The 23,535-nt window shown below is 38.3% G+C and overlaps 1 protein-coding gene across 1 annotated transcript in view; it reads left to right on the forward strand.

The window, feature by feature from the left end:
• scn2b (sodium channel, voltage-gated, type II, beta) overlaps positions 1 to 23,535 on the forward strand; it is a 286,557-nt gene that overhangs the window by 108,050 nt on the left and 154,972 nt on the right. The window contains exons 2-3 of the mRNA XM_088078792.1: positions 870 to 930; positions 1,187 to 1,226. The gene's annotated coding sequence lies outside the window, so the exon portion shown is untranslated. The remainder of the gene's footprint in view (positions 1 to 869; positions 931 to 1,186; positions 1,227 to 23,535) is intronic.

Consider the following 23,535-nt stretch of genomic DNA (forward strand, 5'->3'; position numbering starts at 1 on the left):
ACAATTTTACTCAGTGTTTTTACCCGTTTAAATTGTAGAGTCCCCTTGTCTTGGAGAAGAAGAGACCTCTGCAGTGACTTCTTTGGATAATTTGGACATTTCTGACATGAAAATCAACATCGGAAAAACACAGTGGTTTTACTGGTTGCAATCTGCAATTCTCACCACTAGATGCCACTAAATTTCTCTAAATCTTTCACACTATTCCTTTAACATTTTTTGTTGCTGTTTTAAGTATAGTTCTTCAACTTGTGTTATTTTTGTATGTTTATGATGATTCACACTCTGAACTTAAAATTAAACATTTAGCATAAATTTCATTTGTCAACTCTCCTTTTTTTTAACATACTACTTGCTGCTAATGTGTTTTGAGAGAAACTAAACAAATTATGTATACAAAATCTGCTTTTAAAATACAACTCATGCAGGGATGTAAGTATGGCCTGTGCAAGCAGTGGGGCTGTACTGGGGCCCTTTTTGCAAGTAGTCCATGGTAGAAAAGAGACAGAAATATAACATTAAAATATTGTCAAGCAGTGACACTGACACTGCACTGTGGAGATAAAATTTAGTATATGTACCCTGTAATATGCAAACCCGTTTTTGTCATGGTGTGGAAGAAAAAGTCCGTACCAAGCAAACTATAACAAAATTATAGGTTTATACTATGAAAACTATCAATAAAATTATGAAAACTATTCAATCAAATGAATATTTTTTTATTTTGTTCAGTATTTATGTTAGGTAAACAAAGCGAGCAGTCATTGCAGTCAAATACAAAAGTGGTTGCAAGAAAAGAAAGGAGAGATAAGAACAGGAGGAAAGGGTAGCAAACCTCCCTAAATTAGATTATTTTTGTCTTTTTGCAGACACCAGCCCACGGACAAGCCCCTCGCTGCCCTCAGTGGTGTGTCAACAAACATGCAGCAGGTAAGCTGACCTTTGCAGCAAGCTAGATAACGCTGGTCTAAAAAAATGTAGCGTTTAGGTTGTTGTGTCAGTTGTAAATTGTAAGACAAGGCATACATGTATTCCACAGTCTAAGTTGAAGGCTACTAGTGAAGTAATGTGTCTACCAGGTGGATAGTCAGCCTGTGAATTATTATAATTAGCTAACTAATAGCCTAAAGATGCTGGCTGTTCCTAGCGTTCAATAAGCATTATATTTACATATTTTTTGTTGCAGGCCTAAACAGTCAGAGACAGAGTCAGAATCACTCAAATAGGTGAGTACAAGTGCCTTTTTTAAGGGATCTGAGGTATGTGATGGGCTGCCGTGCCCCTGTTCCAAAGGCTGTTATTATTTGGGAGTCAGGTTGATTGTGTGTATGTACTTTTGTGGGTAAACTGTGTGTGTGCTGCTGTAGCTGGCCAGTTTTCAGCACATGGTGTTGTTTGTTGATAAGTATTGCTGCTTTTCTCTCTCTTATTTACTGTAATCTCTTGCCTTCATGTCAGTTATCGTGAGTCCTGGGGCTGTTTTACAAAAAAATGCCCGAAAGATTCAGCGGTCTTTTCAGCATAACAGTGAAATGTTCATCTCCCCTGCTCTCAGGTGCTTGTTGTCACATTTCAGAACTTTGAGACAACTTCTGTTTGACCTCTGTACTCTGCACATACAATAGCCTAGGTAACACAAATCTAACACATGGATGGTACTTCATACACCTAGTTGTGTGTGCATAATTAGGTGTGTACATATGTTCAGAAATATTAACACAGTGAAGCTAATATTATAATTAGAGCTGACGATGACATGGCTTCATCGAATGAGTGCTTCATTCATTGATTCTAAAGCATAACTGAGTCACTTCTGTATGTTTCTATGTAATTGGATTTAGATGTTGCACATATACGGACTAATGTTTCAACTCAACGAATAATTATTACTTTGTATGGGAATAAGCAGTGATACTCAGGCTCTAATGATAATTACAGTCTAGTAAGTAGTGTGTTTATATAGCATTCTGTAATTGTGTCTGTATAAACCAAAAAAAAACCCGGAGCAGTGAGTTTGCAGGAGGATACAGTAATGATTCTCTGCAGGGTCAACATTTGGGAGTTTTCATTATTATTATGTTTTTATGCATTTTTACCTCCATTTAATTTTCTATTATTTTTCAGTCGGGGCAGTTTGATTGCTTTGGAATATTTATTTTTAGCCATTTACTGCTTTTGGAAGGGATGGTTGTTCAGAATAAGTGTTTTGTATACCTTGCACTCACGATGTGCTGTACAACATACAGTTTTATTTATTGCTTGCTTGAATTCTCAACTTTTTTTTCCACTCATAGAAACCCTGAACTTCTGACTTTCTGCAGTCAAATAAAATGCTTGATCTAATCTATTGGATCAAACCCAGCACACTATTCATTCCAGACAGAAAACTATTTGACATTTTCACATACGCTTTATCTCATTCTAAAATTATTTGAAATAAAAAAATGTCAATAATCAAAACATCAACCAGTAGAACATGTTGAATAGAAAATCATCAACATGAAAAGCGCGGACAGAACCCGTAATAACGCTACTGGTAAAAACGTAATATAAGAAGCGCAACTGCGCTTACAAGGTGGTTAGAAGGGGTGGTGGCTGGGTCCCACAAACAGCAGACTTTTGTGCAGGATTCTGGAGTTTGCTTCTCTTGTGGATGCGTGTTTTTTTTTTTTCTACACTTTACCATGTGCCTCTTTTGGCTAAATCTAACCGTCCATGACTTTGTTGCCTAATCCCAACCATCGTGACAGTCCGGGTTGGTTGTGATGTGCTGTGCTGCATCATCCCACCATGATGTCATCCCACCATCTGCATTTGTTGACGTCATGGTAACAGTCAGTGTAAACAGCTCACATAAAAGGATATTTAAAACCTCATAAGTAGCCATGGGAGGTCACTGACAGTACAGCACCATGTGACGAGTTGGCATCTCACACTACGCACCCTAAAGTCGTACTCCCTCACTCCTTCGTAGCATTTTCTTTTTTTTTTTTTAATACATTGGGCGATAGAGTAGCACACTTTGAGATCTGCCTCACATCATGTCAAATTTGACTTGAACTGCTAATGGCACTTTGACGTTTTTCGATAAGTTGTTATCTGCATACTAGAAAATTTGTTCAGAATCCTTGCATATGTCAGTATCTGATATTATCAGGGAAGCTCAGACAAGTATGCCAGTTAATAAGAATGAATGTGTAAACCCTTCACACTGTAAGATACCAGCCATAGGTCGGGACTGAGCCTTCAGTTTACATTTCCTGCCTGTCAAGTGGGGTAAAAGTGGTGTAAATCTACCTTATTATCCTCTGTTGTGTTCCTAGCTTGTCTTTGTCAGTGCTCACCTGCAGTGCATTGAGTTAGGCATCCGGCCACAGTCAGCTTGATAAACAACATGATGTGCCTCTGAAACAGTCTCTGTTGCGCTCTGCCTGTGTGTAAAAAGTTTTTTACTCGTCTACCAATTTTCATTATCATTGGGGTGGACATGTTTTTTCGGTTGCAATCCCTGGTCCATCCTGGATTCATGCCTAAGCAAGCACGCAGTCATGGAGATATTATTAGGTAGAACATTACATGACCTACCTAATACATAAATGCATGAACCTGTGTCACTCAGTGCAAATATCCCAGGCAGAACTTGCAGAATATGGTTCTCCTGGATTGCTTTGTGGAATCGAGATGCTGTTTGTTTGTCTGTTTCTGTAGAGCTTGCTTGTGGCACGTGTGACAGGCTGTGACTCTGTGTGTGCCTAAAATTTCCCTGCCCTCCACTTTATCCTGAGTATAAATATTCATCTAGCAGTGTACTTATTAGATGTATGAGATGTGCTCGCCTCAGCCAGCCGTCTTCATTAGCGTTATCACGCCTGGTTTTCACCAGTCAACTCTCTCCTTTGCTCTTTTCCCCATCCACTGTCCCTCACGTCCAACAGTGCAGGCAAGGGGCTCAGTAACAAATTGCTGTAATAAAAGAGATTATTAAAGAGTGCTCCATGTTTGAGAATATAGCAGTGGGCTATTTTTCTAGGAAATAATCTGTTATTCTCCTCTCTTTTGGCCTACGCTCCCTTTTTCTTTGTCTCTCCATTGGCCTGCCTGTCTCTATTTCTCTCTATTTCTCATTGCTGCTGTACGTTTTATGGGTCTGAATGTTGATGACAGTCGGGACTGTGGCGGAGGGCCAAGAGCAGGGAGGGATGAAGAGATGGATGAGAGGAGGAAGAGATCGAGGGAGGGGCGGTGGGTGGCGAGAGGGGCAGAGATTTGCAAACAAATTTAATAACTAGCCTGCAGAATGGAATCACTTTGCTAGCTTAGAATTGCTCACCTCCCTGAAAGAGAGCGAGAAGGAGTGAGAGAGCGGGATATTGAAAAGAGAGCGAGGGTGGGGACGGGGAGGGGAGATGCTGTATTAAAGGACTGGAGAAAATTTGAAACGTGTCACATCAATTTCAGCCACTGCAGTTATCAGGGTGTTTGGCTTACACCTGAATACTTGGGTGAAATGGAGAGAGAAAGCTGGGGAGGAGAGGAGGGAAACCGAGAGGGAGATGAAAAGTGAGAGAATGGGAGCCAGGGGGGACGCAGAAAGCAGGAGGTTCAAGTAGAAACAGAGGGACAGGAAGAGACAGATGAAGCAGATTAAAATGTTCAAGCATCTCTCCTTTTCATGGGAGCATGTAACTGATGAAAATCAAAATATGATGAGCTTAATTTATTTGATTCTGCTAATTTGGAAAGAACAACGTTTTTGAACAAAATAAAAACCTAATCAGCCAACATCTTGTTCAGAGGGCTCTGAAATAAGACTCATTACCAGCGATCAGTGAGTTCTCTAAATCATTATCATAGTCATTGTCGTAGTGGCGGTATCAAGGACTCAGTGTGGCGCCTTAATGCTGCGCTGTCAAAAGAATGAAGTTGTAAACAGTACTTTTTTTTCATGTGTCTTTTCATAACACTTTTTTAGGAAGCACCTGACATTCAAAAACCCAGAGGTTTTGAGATTAGATGAATCAAAGAACAATATGCTCCATGACATTTTAAGCATGACATTTTAAGTTTTTTAAATTTCAGTTAAAAAAGACATTCTTTAATTTTGTTGATACCATTCTTTGTACTCAGATTGCATTTTTGATAAGGGTGGTGGGGCCCGTGTGTGTGTGCAGGAGTCTAGGATTGCCAACATAGGTCTGTAATTTCTAAACTTTTTGTTTTGAGGTGAACAAATGGGTGTGTCAATACACTGACATCACTCTTTGGTGTGGTTATGGGTACAAGAGGATAATTAAAAAATACATTTTGTCAAATAAATTTTACTTTTATAGCAAAAAACCCCAAACACAAATACTTTCAGAAGGATCTCATTTTAGATTGATTTAGTTCCAAAGGTGGCTTTAGTCTATTGAAAGGATAAATCTTAGTCCAAAAATCTGGACCCAAGAGTTTTGCATAACATTCGGCAAAATTTGCCTGACACAAGTCTTAAGTTATTCAACATAATATTTCCTATTTCCTGTCCTGTCTTGTCAAAAGTGATTTGCAAATAAATTAGATTTGATATGATAAATGTGTAAGCAGGGCAGGGGAGCTATCATGAACCATTAATTCACAGGCTGGTGAATGAGCATTTTACGGAGACAATTTATCTTCCCTCTCGACAAACATTAGGCAGAAATCACATTACTAGTAATGGTGTATTTGGTCTGAAAATACAATCAAAGTCAAGTTTAATAGTTTACACTTCAAACAAAACATTTATTCATTTCAGCTCTCCACAACAACTTTTTAGTGGCTGACGCTTCTGTTTTCCTTTGACCTGCATGTGTGAATACACTTAATGGCATAATTTCCCACTAATTTTTGAACCTATCTGTGCAGTCAGTGGAATTTAGAAAAGGATATTCTACACTAAAACACTAAAATTCAAAACTTCTTCTTCTTTATCCTCTTCTCCTTCTTTGTTTTTATTTAAATGATCCAGTAATCTTTAAAATAGGCCAGTACTCGAATGTGATTTGTGGACACATACGCTATTCTTCTGATGTTTTTTTTTTTTTTTCAATTGTGAATCCAACACAAATCATATATGTGAATCTACCTTTAATTTATATAGTCGAACATGCTACTCATTGGGCCTTTAATGAGTCTGGAGTCTTGGACCATATCCTGGCCATAATTACCCAGAATCCTCAGTAATTATTTCCTAGCCTGCTTAATAACTCCCTCTTGTGTAACCACGAATAAAGATTATTTTATTGGCTCGGAATTGTGGCTTTTTGATTGGTTGGGAATGGTGATAGTGTCGCCGGTCTGGTTAATTGCCACTCTGAAATCATTTTAATAAGAACAAATGCCCTTGCTAGGCTCTCTCTCTCTCTCTCTCTCTCTCTCTCTCTCCACTTAATAACTGAGATAGGGAAAAAGATTGAAATATACCCGTTAATAAGTTATTAAAGTGTCCCTGCTTTCTAATTATTCTCATTGATTACATGCAACAGTCATGGGTTAGCGAGCCAACCAAAAGTCTATTTACACGCTAACATACTCAGAGAGCAGCTCGACCATTCGTCGCTGCTCCTCTGGGGTTCTTGCCAGACCTTGTGTCACTTTAATGAACAGATAATCTATGCATGATTAAAGGTTAGACTGGCGCCTTCAGATACACATTTGTTTCTGTAAGTAACAGGCAATCAATAGCTATTTGCAAGAGTGACTTTTTATAGTCCCGTTGGGGTGGGTATACATTATGAGTGCATGCGTTCCATACATGTTTGTCTTTCAGGATCTTGGATTCTGTCACATTGTTTTTGCATCTGTTGTCCACAATCAACACCCTGTGTAATTTGTACCTACATGGGGAGGGTTTTTTGTGGGATTTATTTTGGATAAGTAAAAAAATAAATAAAAAAGAATGCAAAAAAAATGAGTGATCACCTCAAATGTATTGCAACATAAAACTGCACTTTCAGATGGTGTATTACAAAAAAAACAAATGGATTTACATCCAAAATTAAGCTGAGTAAGTCTTATTTACTATCCAGTCCTTTACAGGGTTTTATCATTCATTTCTTTGTGTTTCTTTGGTAGGAAAGGATTAATTCCACAGTTTTGTGGTTATTCAAACTAATGACCAGTTACATTATCATTTAAATGATGTTTTTCTCTAATGTTTGTGAAAACTTTTCCAGAGAATTTGCAGTTTCAAATTCTAAGGCTTGACCCAATAGAAGTCACGTGTTTACAGGACAGCAGATGAAGGACTGCAAAGTGAGATAAGCAGCAACAGCAATGATGTCAAAGCGAAGTTAAGTCCCCAGCCTAAAAAAGTCACACTGTATAAAAAGAATATTGAATGACAAAGGAACAGTTTAGTAGGCAAAAGCAAACATGCTGAAAAAGATTTGGACCTGAAGTGCAAGGAGGAGTTGTGAAAGCAACTGAGAGTGGATTAATGAGTTTTGGAAATTTGGCTTTTTATTTTCATAAATCTTTTTCTTGTTTGTTAGCTGCATTTTAAATCAAAGCTCCATTAAGAAGTTTTTCCTTTTTTTTTTTTAAATTAACATTAAATTAAATAACTCATTGTAGAATAAGAATGCTGCTGCAAAAGTACAAATGTTGATCACTCTCAACTTTGCAACAGCTCTTTGTATTTTTCAATACCTTTAGCATTACTTAGGCCTCTCCTCCTATGACTTTATTCCAACAGCTCTCACCAGTTGTGTCATTTTGCCAGTAAAACAGCGTTTGGTATCAGACAGCCAAAGAGTGACAGATACTTTCTTAGGAGATAATGGATCAACGACTAGTATATGGCAAATAATTAATGAACTTAGAGAAGAAACATAACTTCATGTTGCTCTATATCGGGATCTGTAGCAGGGAAATTTGTTACAAAGATATTAGCCAGAACCACTTGATAAAATAATGCTAGACTATATTAAGGCTCTGTAGGAGTTTAAGATTTTTCTGTCCCCAGATTTAACTTACCTCATTATTTTGACTTTACTTCTCACTTTTAATTTCTTGTCTTGCCTTTTACCTTTTATGAGGTCCTTTATTTAAAACACCTCTTACTGTGCTGTAATTCTTAGTCAGCTTTTATTTGAATCAATAGAGCAGCAGTTCAGATTTGTTCTGCCCCATCTCTTCCTCCCCTTTCTTTCTGTTTTATCACAGTTCCCCTCTGTGTAAAGATCAATAGCACACAGACCTTTAATGGCGTAGCACCATTGCCAGTTTTGCCATGTAAGAAAGCAAAAAATTACCTGCATTCAATTGACAGGATGCGTTTGTGTGAGTATGTGTATATCTTTGTCTGAACTCTCTGCTGCTGAGTTTATTGATGGTATCTGATGACACTGCTGCCTTTCCTTTGTCAAAGGAGATGAGCAAAGACAAAGAACAGAAAGGAGAAAAGGAAAAGCAAGTAATTGATAGATTGAGAGATTGAGAAAGAAAGAATAAGAGCTTTTGGATGCACTATGTGTTGTGTAAATGAATTGCATGAGGAGGGAGTTTTAAAAGTGCATTTACCTTCACAGTTTTACATTCAAATTTGTGCAATGCCATAATAATTGTGAGTTGGGAATGTACACTTTTATAGAATGATTTTATAGAATGATGCACTGTGGCTGCTGCCTAACACCTGAATATAAAACAGTTTATTGCACATATAATGCTTAACTGAGGTACTTTTCTGCAGTTGTATAGGTTTCAGTATTCACTAAATTACTGACCCGATCAGTATTTTAACTTTACCTAACCAGTCAAGATGATTCACTTCCCACCACTTTAGTTGAAAAATCCCGGCTCTTCTGAAAGGTGTAATATCACAATTTAACCAAGTTCTTATATTTCCAATTCTGTTTCAATCTGGATTCCATTCACGTTTACAGAAATAACCTTTTCCATAAGCTGGTAACTCCACCGCTGCTGCTTTTACAAAAGGTGTCCCACAAGGATCAGTATCTGGTCCTCTGTTTTTCATTCTCTACATACTCTGCTTTACCGGAGTCATAAATTTCCATAGCCTCCACTACTACTGTGATGATTTATTGCAATCCTCAATTAAAGTTAATAATCCAAATTATCTTTGAATTATCTAAGACTGCTATTATTGGTATAAAAATTGCACTACATCCCCTTTGCATCTCCACTGTGCTTCACTTTTCTCACATGTATAACGTTACAGCCATCACCTCATGTGTTCAGTCATTCCTGCAACTAGCAAACAACTGACAGAGGTTCTACATATTAAGGTACACTGCAAATACATTTTGGCACATTTTCCCTTCATGTTTGGCTGCCCCACAATGTATTTCACACAACCATAAATATAAGATGACAACCAATAGCTGCACTGAAAATGTATACAGAATTGCCAGCTGTGAGTGTATGTGAACGCTCGAGTATTTAGGTGTGCGTTTGAAAATAAACTGAACTGACTGACTGAACAAAGCCTTGCTGAGACCAAGGCAACATGACTAATCACTCCTCCTGAGTGTAATCTCACTGAGAGCTCAAGACGGTATAAAGTTATGGACTGAATCTGGATGGTGAATTGGTCATGAACTCTTGTCTTAGAACAATCCTCCATGACCCCCATGCCGAGACACACACAAAAAAATGACTTCTCTTTAGCCTTACTAGCTAAATCTTAGGATCATGTTATATGTGTGGCAACAGGTAGATGCCTCCAGAAATTATTTTTATGAGAAAATCCCATTATTCTTGTCTCCCAGAAAACAGGTTTTTTTCTGTGTGTCATCATCAACATCCTGGCATATCAGTGAGCATAAAAAATTGTCTCTTTCTCTTCTCTTCATTTTCCACCACAGTTAATCTTAATCAACACTATGCAAGTCTTAAGTCATAAGGTGAATCTGGCTCTAAGTGATGACATTAATCACATTACTGAGCAGTATAATGACATATAAACACTATATACACATAATAAGTCAAATGATGTATGCCTGGTGATCTCATTCAGCGACAACGGCCTTGTTTATTTATCCCTATTTGATAATAAGCACTGTATGTAAATTATACCATTCATCACTGAGATCACTGTGATGTTGATATTGCGTGTCTTCATACTGCATGCTTTCTTACTTTAGACTCTTAAGTTTATTGGATTCATCTAAGTGATGCTTTAAATGGCCATGAAATACAGCTTTGTGGTTTAAAGGGGCTGCCACCAGCTGTTACTTTATCAAAGTGCTGAAATCTAATTTTTACATGTACCATCTCATCCTTGACAAGTCTTTAGTGTATCACATGGCCTTTGCTTTGTGTTTTTAGCATCCATTTGGGTCCAGATGAGATTCTGTGGGTAGGCATTCCAGTTTGATCCTCTGCAGGAATCAGCCTCTGTCCCGTCACGTTCCTAAGCTTTCTGGAGATTGATCGGTATCAGTCGCCTGCCTGACAGCTCCAGTATTAAATCTCATTTAGAAAACCTGACAATTTGAGCCTGAATGAAAAACAAGAGACAGACAGGAAAAAGAGGGATAGAAAGTGCAGAGTGAATAGGGTGGTAGAAAATGTGAGGGAGAGAGGTAGATAGATGAGTCTTGGGACCTTGGAAAAATCTGAATGACCCTGCCTGAGGACTTGGAGCTTTGCTCAAGGCATTTGAGAATAGTTTAGATAGGAGCCTGATACCATTTTGCCTTGAAAAGATATCAAGAAAGTCTTAAAATAATTTAAAACAAGACACATTTGACATTAGAATCATTCACACATTGATGTAATTTCCCCACAAGTCGAGTCAACCTTTATTCAAAGTGTCTATAACCAATATTTTTTTTAAACAACAATGTATCAACTGTCAATGAAAAACAGTGTGACAAAAGATCTGTGGTAGTGATGAGGCAATAGAGAATCATTTCCTAAATCGACAGCTCGCCTCTGATTTACAGAGCTTTATAGCAAGTTTGAGCTCATTGTGTAGTCTACTATTTTGGTTTGCTCACTCTCACTGCTCACAAAGTGTTGTTTTTTAGCTACAGCAAGTGGCTGTTTAAGTGAAAAAGCTCTTAAAATCTACAATGCACAAGCTGGTAATCACTAAAAAGCAAACAGATACAATTAGTATTACTGACTAGCTGGTGAATATAGTAAAACATTTAGCAGCTAAAGGCCAGATATTTCCCTCATGAGTTGCAAAAGACCAAATCAGAGGTAATGGAGGCTGAATATTTAACTAATATTCATCAAGTGGCCAGAAACACAACTCGAAATTAACAATTATGCTGCTTTTTAACTTCTTTGCTCAAAAAATCACTATATCCACTTAAAGGTCCATGCTGCAGGATTTAGTGCCATCTACTGGTCAGGTTGCAGATTGATCTTCCTCTGTGTGGCAAGTGTGATGGAGAACTATGGTTGCCAACACAAAGGGCTCTATCTATAGCAAGTGTGCGATATGTGCATTCTGTGCTACTGTAGAACAATATGGTGGACTCCATGAAAGATGACCGGCTCTGTATGCAGCCAAAAATGGATCAATCGACGATAACAAAAACACAAGGATTCCTATTTTGAGGTGATCATAAACTTAGTTCTCAATATTATATACCATTTTTGCCAGTAGATGCCCCAAAATCCTACATGCTGTATCTTTAAAACGTGATATGTAAATGTTGTGTTCATAACTTGTTTCCACCGCTCCCAAGAGGCCAAAAGAAGTTATTGCAAGTTTTAACTACTTTATGGAATGAACAAAAAAGCAGTAATAAACATAATGTTCAGTGGAGCAATAATATGCTTTTAAGGGTAAAGCTGTATCAGGTAGAGAAACATTAACAAGCAAAACTAACATAAAAATAGTATAGAAATGTTTGAAAGAGCAAAAAACAATACAATTAAAAGAGAGAAGATTGAGGGTTAAAAGGGGGTGGCTGGGGAGTGACTTTTTTATTTAAAATAACTCTAAAATACTACCTTTTCAAGTGTTATGTCCCTCACCTATGCTAAAATTAAAAACACAAGTCCTTCCTCAGTGCTTATCAGATTTCACATGTTTACACGTATTTTAAAAGTCCAGTTTAAGTTGGACCAACACAATAATTCAAGTTTATCGAACATCATGTAAATGTACGATTTGAATTACGAGACAGAATCAGCAATGACGACACACACATCAGTGCTCAGCAACAAGGAGTTAGAGAACATTCAGATGTAAATGCTAAATAGCCACACTTGACGTTTGCTGACTTAAGGGGGTCACTGAGTTGAATTGTCGCACATAACTGTGCATCGTCAACACAGCAAATGAATACCTCAAAGTGGATCATGTCACCAAGTGATAACTAATTAGGAAATTACTTCGTGTGAATGTCTTTCTCTTGCAGCCCTCTTGGCTATTGGTAAATTATGTTGCCAATTCAGGACATCAGTGAGTGCATGTGTGCCGAATAGGCTTCAGACCTCTTCCTCTGTGCTTCTAAAAAACAAATCTAAAGAGCATTACATGTGTATACCATTTTATGGCATATTAAAGCATTTGTTTAGCAGTTAATGTTTTTTTTTTAGTCCATACTTACTGTAAGCATTCAAATACCTCTTTTCCACTGAAGACTAAACAAGAAAGCCATATAAAAAAAAACAAACCCTTGATGTATTCAAGTTATTTTTTGCTTGTATCAGGTAATGTTCAAATTTGGCCTGAAGTTCACAGCACAATCTTACTTGCCTAAATTCATGTGAACAATTGGTTAACATTAATATGATGGTAGCTTTGGGTTATTTTGGAAGTCCCGTGCACACTGCAGACTAAAAGGTGTTATTTGGGTTAGTTTGACCTCAAGCATAAAACATCAGGACATATCAGTGTTCTCCTCGAAAGTCGTTTTTATTTATAATAGCAAAACTAGTGGCCCTAGGTTATCCTCTACTTGTTGCTCCTCTATTCCTTTACCCCCACACACACACATATACACATGACACCAATAGGATGTTACTGCTGAAAATGTTCAGACAGGCCTCTGTGTAAAGTACTAGCCAGATGGGAGCTTAGTGGCTGTCTGCGCATGCTGGCTTTGCTGTTTAGCTAATTCATTTACTGCTGCAAAACAACATCCTTGTAAAAAGACCCCTCTCTGAGAATTCATTTAACAACCCTTCCAAGCTAGTCCCAAGCTGTGGGACTGTATATAGCTCAGACTGTGTGTGTATGTGTGTGTTTCGCTGTGTGTCCACATGAGTGTGTGTCTTTGCCCTGCATCAGCTCAGGTCCCTTTGAATTCTTCATTAGCCCTGTCTGTGTGGTTTAATTTTGTCCTGGCACTCATGACTCACCAAGCACACATACAACGTCAGACAAGCACAAACAGTCAGGCACTTCGTGCAGTTTGAAAGTCGCTGGGCAACAGGCAGCGCACTGGCCACCACCCTCAGCAAAGTTAAGGACCCCCGCTGGGCCACTAGAGCATGCTGGGAGATTAAGTTGTCTCTTAAGTCAGAGCAGAAAATGGCCACCACCCACTCATAGCTGTAAGAGGTGCTATAAGAGGGCAACTTTCACAGACGACAGTAACACCAAAGATTGCTAGAATTAGTGAATCCAGTCACTCTACACTCTGATATACTGAGTCTGTTGAAAATCTCACAATTAAGACCGTGTTACAGTAAGTGTTTGTGTGTCTGCTTTGTTAAATTGCTTTCTCTTGGGGACTACTTTCAATAATGCAGTGAGGTCTTGAATTGTGTTTGTCTCACTTGTAAATTATAGTTTTAATTAAAGGAAGGCAAACAAAGTATCTAAACTGTGTGTTTATGTGTTTATAAATTGCGCATAATTAAGATACCCTCAATGACAACAGGCCTTGATGCATATATCTCCACTTTTTACTACAGACAAGATATCCAACAAGTCATTCAACCTATATAACCACACAGGACGTACGTTCTTACCCTCTTATCTGACCAGCAGGAACGATTCTTAAACTGTTGCCCCGGTGGTAGGGTACCATTTCGTGTAGATCTCAGGGGGGTTGCAGAGGACTTGTCCCCCTCAATATTCAGAATGTGCATTTGTCCCCTGCAATTAAAACATGGAAGCAGCAGATGACTTTTATTTCTACAAAATTAAAGACATTTACACTATGATTTACACTGTGTTTAATGTTCAAATTTTTCAAGCCAAAAGCCATATACAGTATGTCCCTCTGAATGTGGAAACAAAACCTCTGTTCTTCCATGTGGTTAACATTGTGAAATTGTGACATTTGCACAAAAACTATGGAGTCAGGTTTAGACAAAGAAAACCCTCCTTGGTTAGGTTTAGAAAGAAAGATCATGTTGTTGGGTTTTTTTAAGTACATTTGTTACTGGCCTGACGTAATGTCATGATACCCATACAGCATGTCACATATATGATGCGACGTACTACATTATGTTGTAAATTGAACTGTTGTCACATGTTACACTAACACCATTCTGCTGCTGAAAGTCCTGTGTTTGTTTGACCCAATCGTCTCTCAAGCACCCTGAGCAGACTTTCTTGCTCTTTAAACTACATCACCTGACTTCCTTGTGTGCTCCCGTCATAATTCGACGGCCACTAGAGGTCACCACCTCACAATAAACATAAATATAGGTTGTAATTGCTGCTTGTACAAATGACCTACGGGGTTGTAATTTGGAGGACAGTCTAAAAATGATGTAAGGTGAATGAATCTTGTTGCTGTGGATGCCTTCTTTTGTTAAGCTTTCTAAAACATATAAAGTAAAGCAAGTCAGTTTTACACTTTGACTGCAGACTGCAAAGCAAGATTCACCCCCCAAGATATAATCAAGGCTTAATCTACTCTTCTATTGCATTTTATAGATGAGAAACTAATTTGTGTTGTTTTAAACATTTTCCACAGTTCATTTAAATAACAAAATTAAGCCGAACTGGTAAAGTAAATAACAGCTGAATCAATAACACAGTATCACAGTATAATTTCTCCTCTACAGACAGGGACCCACAACAACATACATCAGGCTCACACTTTTTCTGCACACAACTGTGTATCCTTGCATGCCTGTCTCTATTGATCATAAGTAGCCTGGCTGAGACCTTGATTCGTCTGGAATGATTCACTTGTGTGAAGCAGCCGAGTTCACTGGTTCGTTTTCCAGCCCACAAAGCAAGTGTGGCAGAGCAGCAAGCACATCTGCTGCCTTTACAGCTACAGTGTGTTACTATATGACACTACCTTTTATGGTTGCTATGAAATAAAAAATTATAAGCATTAAATTGGCTCAACATCTTATAAAACCTGGTAAGAAGGCAGGGATACATGTTGCAGAAGGGTGCGTAAACAAGAAAACACCAAATGCACATGCACATAAGGTCAAAAGCATTGCTTGGGTTTTTGTGTAGTTCTTGTGTATTCCTCGAATGTCTTTTTTTTTCTCTGACAACTCAAACCTCAGCTCTCCTTCCTCTGGCTTCCCACCCCTACTCCACCCCCACCCCAAACCCTTTAGGTATAGCGACTATAGCTAATGACAGATAGAGGTAATCAATGCACTGCACGACTCCTGCTAAGCCCCTCTATCCTATTCTCATGCATTACTGGCCTGTCTCCTTCATTACCTATTCAACCTCTCCGGTTCGCCGCATGGCTAATCCTTTCTTTAGCTTTCCATCCCTCCCTCCCTCTGTCCACACCTCACTTTATCTCACTATCCATTCCCCAACTCCACTTCACTCCGCCTCTATTTTACTGTAATACCCCACTTTGGTTGCTGCTCTGCGCAGTTTATCACCCACAGTGCATTTTGCCTGTACAGCTGTACCCAAAGTTTTTTCTTTTTAAATGACTCTGATTACAAATAGGACACATTAAGGGCACTTTTAATCTCAAATGTCTCCTAATTGCAAGAGTCATTAAATTACATTACCCTCATTTCAGGTGTGCTTTCCTTACTGCGTAGGGATGCTGATGCAGTATTGGATCCATGTAGAAGAGCTTATTGTTCTTATCTGTCTGGAACTGAATCTGAATGACTTATCTCCTTTAAAAGTAGTCTAATGAAGTTCTGCACAAGGCTGCAGAAATGAAACATTCACATTGGATTCTCATAATCACTTTTTCTCACTTTGCCACATTAGATCCTTATCTCAATGTCATGCCCATCATCTCTGTGTGTGTGCATGTGTGTGTGTGTGTGTGCACGCGCGCACAACTGTTTGAGTTTGCATGTGTTGTATAAATGTGTGCATGTGTGCTTTTTTGTCCTTGGTTTATGTGCATGTTCGTATTCCATCTGTCTGTGTGTGCATAGATACACGCAAGGCTTGCCGAGATGTATGTGGGTTTTTATTAGAAGTTTATACAGTCTGTCCTCTCCAATAATAATAATGTGATATTATCCCTGAGGGAGCGGTGAGCTACCTTGTTTTTTTTCTTTCATTCATTCCAAACCATTACAGCAATTGATATAACAATTGGATTGTATTCATTTTCATTTGCAGTTATTTTATGATTTTATGATCATTTTATTGTCGTGAATTTAAAGCCTAAAATAAAAGTTGATCATCATCATCATCATCAGTTCCTACTGGGACGAATTAGTACTGTTGAGACAATCATTGTTTAGCAGTGATCATGTGTTTATTTTATTATATCAAGCCAATCTTATGTCTAATTTTATTATCTCATCTCTACATTTCTGTCTTTCTCTCTCAGGGACACACACAGGTTAGCAGATACACTGAGTCTAAGCCTAAAATAATGACAGTTTTCCCTTCTGCTGTGCCACCACCATCTGGTATTTCTTCAGAGGGAACTATAACACACACATATAAACACACACATGTCTATGGCACTAAAAACACACACATACACACACACCTTGCGACGTTAGTCTCTGCAGGTTCAAGGCAAGCATGCTGTTCATCAGTGTTCACAATCTGTTTGCTGGTTCAGGCCTCCTACCCAACTGTTACCCAACAGTTAGCAAACAGCCCACACTCCATCTAGGACCACAAACCTGAGTAAATATGCAACCAAAGCACATGCATCAAACGTAGATGTTGGGTTAAGATTCAAGCCAGCCAACTCCTTCACAACCACATGACAGATAACACATCCTGTGTGTAGGAATAAAGGAAAATGTCATGTTAACACTTTATTTAGTCATAATCTATCTAAAACTTATCCAGCATTAGTTTGGGTTTCTTTTCCTATTTATTTGTCTACAAGATTTAGCCATTATGAACGTCCTTCACCTTATAGCAGTCACCTCTCCGTCAGCTTATCTTATACTAGCACCACATCATCAATCTTTCACACACACAGATGACAGATACACTGACACCTGAAAGTGGCACATTTTCCTAATGACAAATATTGCATGTATAAACACATTTGCTATAAGGTAACCTTTGTAGCAATACATTAAAAACAATCTCCTAAATGTCTTTCCAATATTAGATGCTCAACTTGGTTAATGGAAATGATGTAATGCTTTCATTTCTAAGCAGGCAGAAGAGCTAAAAAAGACAAACCTGTCTTCCGGTTGAAACCCCGTATCTCCATCTTTCCAGCTGCTAAGCCCACTACCTTCTGGACTGAAGCTAATTGTATAAGTCTGCATGGTGAAAGAGATAGGGACAAATGCAGGGATTGGGGAGTAGGGAAAAAGGGGGCAGAGTACTGTCAAATGGAAGTGGTTTTAATTATTCCGTCTGGGTAAGGATTGCCTAAGACAATGTTGTTCAATTTGAATATATATATTTTTGCAGATTTATTTTATTTGCCTCATGTTGGCTTAATTAAGAGCAGACACTGCTTTATTGAGAAAGCCGTATGTCCCAGGATCAGGAGTCAATTTAATGCATGAGCAGATTAAATCCTGTTTGCAATAAATTGCGCTCATGGCTTTTATTCTTGTCAGAGAGATTTGTGCCGATTTAAACCTCTTGCCATAAAAATGAGAGCTTTACAAATCAGAGTGGTTATATTCACATCTTGCTGTGATGCTCATTGCTTTCATTTAGATGCAGTGGCCTCGCATGCACAACTAAATGAAAGTGGTGAGCTGATTGTCAAAAATATGGACTTTTGTGGTGGGACAGAAATAAATTGTGATTTCATAAGTTTAAATGGAGCCAAGGTAACATCTGTGCTACAGTAGCTATCAGTAAGAGCCAACCACTCAAAGCTTAAGAACATGAAAAGCGGTGTGTAAACCTTTTTTTAAATAGATTTTTTTTCATGGTGATGTCAACTATCCATCTACTTGCACCCATGCCTCAGAAAAGCAGCAGTTGTATCACATTTGTCCTCAGCTGGTACACGGCCTTGACTAATTTCCATGTCTTTATGGCACAACTGCCATAATGATGCAAACACTCTGCAGCCCTTCTGAGTTCCTCATAAGAGCGTATACAAGTTAACGTGATGTATTAAAAATTGACTGATTAAAAGTGCCTGTCACATGATTTACAGGGCCCTACTACTATAGAAAAAAAATCTGGCTTTATGCCTCCATGCTGGCAATAGCCATGGCTAGAAGCATTGTGTTTTTTAGTTGTCTGTCCTTAGATACATATATGTAAATCTGGCCCTCTCATTCTTTTGAATGCAATATCTCAAGAGCATTTTGAGGGGATGTATTCAAATTTTGCACAAACGCCAACTTGGATTCAACAATGTACTGATTAGATTTTGGTCATCACGTGTCAAAAGTCACTGTGACCTTGTATCCATCTCATTCTTGTGTACACAATATCTCAAGAGCACCTTCAAGGAATTTCTTGAAGTCTTGCACAAATGTCCACTCGAACTTGGCGATGAACTGATTACAACATGGTGTTCAAAGGTCAAGGTCACTGTGTCCTTCCTACTATTAACTTCTCATGAATGCAGTATCTCAAAATGGCCTTGGTGAAGTTTCCTCAAAGTTGGCAAAAACAACGACTTGGACTTAAGAATGAACTAATTAAAATTTGGTGGTAGAAGATCAAGGTCACCGTGACCTCACAAAATATGCTTTTGACCCTAACTCATGAATCCATATGCTAATTCTGACAAAATTTCACACAAATATCTAATAGGATATTTTATGTACAAAAAGTCAAAGGTCAACTTAATTGTGACATCACATGCAAAAACATTTTTCTGGCCATTACTCATTGTCATAATTCAAGAGAAGAGGGACAAACATTTGGTCAGATATTGCATTTGTGACACCAAATGGTGCCCATCTTGAAACTTTGCTAGATCTTCTGTGCTGTGGCACGGAAGATGTGTGTGAAGCATTCAACTTGAGTGCTTCGCAAAGGCATACAACCACGAGGGGATGATTCTAGTCGTATATCTGTGTAACTTCGCATTACGTTTTACCTTTTGTGTTAGAATGCAAAATCACTACCCAACACAGCTTCCCTTCCAGACTTTTAACCACATTTTATTGTGAAAGTTTATGGTTTTATGGTTTATGGTTAAGTGTTGGTAGAAGCAGGCTTACTGACATTACTGTCTGTTTGTGCATTCGTGTGTGCACTTGCATCCTGCATGTGCCTCATATTTTAACCTTTCAGTTACTTTGGTTCAATGGGTGCATTAAACCATGGGAGAGAATGGCCTCCCATGGTTTGTCCAGATCTATTAGCTACATGAAGCCCTAGCCTTTTCTGACTTTATTTCCTCTGCAAACTTTGTTACTGAGCCAAGATCAGAATGCAAGGAAGTCACCCACTGAGAAAGAAAAAATGTGGGAAGCAAGATGAGATGCACCATAAAGTCATACAGGGTCTAGATATGAGTCTAGATGTTAATCAGCATTCTTTGGGAAGTTTTCTACTTAAACATTTAGTATGATACTCTTGTATACTTTTCTGATAGGAACTGGAAACTTATTTGACAACTATAGAGTTCGATTTCAAAAGCATGCATATACCTTTTATTAAAAACTATTAAACTCCACACTTGTCAGATCAATGTATTGCATCATAAGCCAAGCTATAAGGACGTGGAAGGGGGGTGATGTGGTTCTTGTATATGTATATATTTTAATGATGGAGCAAGCCTCTTATGTCTAGTTGTATAATGTACTGCATGAAGTGCTTCTCAAAATTTGGGTAAAATCTGCGAATTTCCAGTGTTTTTGCAACTTTTAGCACATTTACAAAATACTATGTTGAAAATGAAGGGGGGTCAGTTTAGATTCAGTTGCCTATAATCAGCCAAAAATAAATTTACTAAAATCACATCTTTTTCACAATGTTTTTCATCATTATTTTTTATGTTAAAACTTTTGGCCTCCAGCTCTCATGTGTGGCAGAGCAAACTACCCACACATTGGATTCACTGTGCCACAATAACTGTCAGCCACAAAGACACAAAGGAGCTTACTACTCGTTTTTTGTCCAGATTTCAAGAATGTTTAAAATATAAGAGCAAGACCTTTGTACCACTCTACAGCTCTTAAGTCAAGGTCTGAATCAACATCTAAATAAGGAAATCAATCACACAACAGAGTCACAGATGACAGGATAAAGAGTATAAACTTGCTATATAAATTCATAATTCTTCCTGTTGATGTATGCCCCATGTCCTGAAACAGCAATGAACACTCTGCTATATTTATCACTATTAAATATAAAGCTGTGCATGGTAGACATATCGCCCATAATGAAGACACACTGAGATGGATGTGCCGCTGCTCAGTCTCTGTGCATCTGTGTATTTGAATGCCTGTGTGTCTGAGGGGGGTCTTTATTAAGCCATCATCAGACAAAGAATGGGTGACTTAGATAATGGCTGTAAAGGCTGTTGCTTTCTATACAATATGTATAACATATTATACAGTGTGTGTACTGGCTGAGGTTTTCCCAAGCTATGGCTAAATTGAAAAGTGTTTTGTTATTTCAGCAATGACATTAATAATTGAATCCGACAGTGAAAAATACATATATTTATACTCAGCCAAGCTATTATGTCATAAATGATTACAGACACACACTGTTGTTCTCTTTGGGAAAATTAGATGATATGGAACATATATTGTAAAAAACTGACAGCTGTTTTGAGGGTGTGTGTACAGTGGCGGAGCTTCCTATAGTGCCCCTTTCCCACTGCACAAATACCCGCTAACAATTGGGTTTTTTATTGTAATGGTAAAGGTAATGATAGATATTCGCACCCTGGTCAAATGACTCTGCTGCAGTCCAGATATTTATCGCCTCTGGCTCGGATTGGCATGATTGGAAACACGTCTGTGTGAACATGCTAAATTAAGCCCCTTAACCGGGGAGACGCAGAGACGCGCCCCCCACTACATACAATCTGTCTCCACCGAAGCAGCATTCAAACATCAAGCCAAATTAGTTTGCATAGAGTTTGGAGAGAGGCTGAATAAGTAAGAGAAATGTAAAAAAAAAGTAACCGCTGTAAAGTTTTCACAGATCTCCATCCATGCTGCTTTCTACTGTTTACCTGTTTGCCGGCAGGTCCATGACACTGAATGTGACACACTAAAAAACCCACACTGAAAGGCATACTTGTCTGCTGCAGAGCTGTGTACACAGTTCTGCTCCACTGGCATTAAGAAAGGAGTCTATAGCCTATTTTTAGCGGATTTACATGCATGCATGCACACACTAATTTGGGTGGAAATTGGGTATATGTTACACAGGCAGATACTAAATTAGCAAATTTACATGCACTGTATTCTCCTGTTGTTTGTTATTTATCACAATTGTTGAGGTTTATGTGTGTTGTCTTAGGCTATGATATATGTGTGCATCGCTTCAGAATGCCTGGCATGTTGTCACATCTTGTCTGTGTTAGTGAAGAGAATTATGAGGAAACGGACCTGTTCTAATCATGTAGCCCACAGTTTAGCAACACACAGATGAGTTGAGTGCTCACACATTTCAAACAAGAAAGTCAAAAATGCTGAAGGCAAGAATTGAGTTGCTTAGTCAACCCTGTTACTTAAAAGCTTCATTTAATTAAAATGGCAAAATAATGGCACTTTGTGAGTTAGAAGAAGTTTCTGGCTGCGTGCAGAATTTGGTGAACTTTGTCAATAAAAATGATAGCTTTTTTTGTTAAACACATGTTTTGTAGATTCATGTAATAGCCTGAATTCAAAGTGAAAGTGTCCATGAAATTAGAATCCCATTAGTTTTTGCTACCTGCGTGCAATTTTTGAAACTTAAAAAAGAAAAGCTTTGGTCCCCATGACCCTGAAAAGAAATAAGCAGGCAAAATGAATAAATGAAAACATTGTTTGGTAGACTGAGGTTGGTGGCATTATTTAGCAAGACATTCAAAATTATATTAGTTTCTTGAAGGTTTTCTTTTTCTTTTTTTCTTCCTTCACCCTGTTATGATGATTTATTGATGGTATTTTTGCCTCAAGCCCCACAATGATGCAACAATAAAAAAGTATACAGTTAGGAGAGGTATGCACAGTCATTCCTGAAAACAGCAATGAATATTAGAATAGGATACCGCACTATTGTCTAGAGCACATTTAACACGAGACACAAAAATGCACAACACATACAAACATAAATTGGAGCACATGTTCTCCTTGAGGAGGTTGCCCTTCCCACTTTATCGATTAAGCGAACCGAGTGAGTAGAAGTAGAGCACAACATAAACTCAATCTAGCAGAGCAAAGAGAGACACGGAGAGACAGAGGCTAACAAACACTCCAAATTAATGCTGTAATGTCAGAGAATTTGAAGCTGTGCAAGTGCAAATGTGAATTACATGCAAGTGCATGTACCTTTACAAGCTTACTGTAGCCACTACCCCCCCACAAAAAAAGGCCAATTTATGGAAATGTGCACTATGCTAGCAAGTCACATGTGCAATACGTGCAATGTGTGCATGCAATGGCACTATATTGAGTGTGTGTGTATGTGTGTGTATTTTCACAGTTTGTGTCCTTTTCTGTCCATGTTTGTGCATGTCCATGCAGCATGCATCACAGTCATACAGCAGTTTACCAGCTCCACTCATTTGTCCTCTGACCTCAATATGAAACCACCATAATATCCTACAGCAAAATCAATAAGGATGAAAGATTCGATTGTCACATATTTGCCCTTTGGTGGCAATATTATTATTATTATCCTTTCCCTTTATTTCTCTTCCCTTTCACTTTTCTTATTTAATTCACTTTTGTCCTGCACAGCCTTATCCCCTCCTTCATTGAACCGCCCATCACCTTTTTCCTTCTCTCTTTCTCTTCCTGTCTTTGTCCATTCTTCTCTGTCCCCTCATCTTCCTCCTCTGAAACACAATAATAGAGATAATTGTGCCTAAGGCTGTTTGGATGCTGTAAATATTGTCAGTCTCATCTTCCTCATCCTCCTCATCCAACCTGCTCTCACAAAACAGGCTTTCACAGAATGTTACTTTGTTGCAGTGGCATATTTAAAAAAGGGCTCAGTTCTGACTGGCTGAGTCAAACTGAAAACTGCACTTCTGTAAACTATGATCTTGGATTGCTTAGCTGTTTACTTCTGCAGCAAAGAAACATTTTGCAGTCCACTGCTATCAGCTACCA

The sequence above is a fragment of the Plectropomus leopardus genome, chromosome 6 (assembly GCF_026936395.1).
Source record: "Plectropomus leopardus strain MGB_pleo_1.0 chromosome 6, ASM2693639v1, whole genome shotgun sequence".
Classification (NCBI taxonomy): Eukaryota; Metazoa; Chordata; class Actinopteri; order Perciformes; family Serranidae; genus Plectropomus; species Plectropomus leopardus.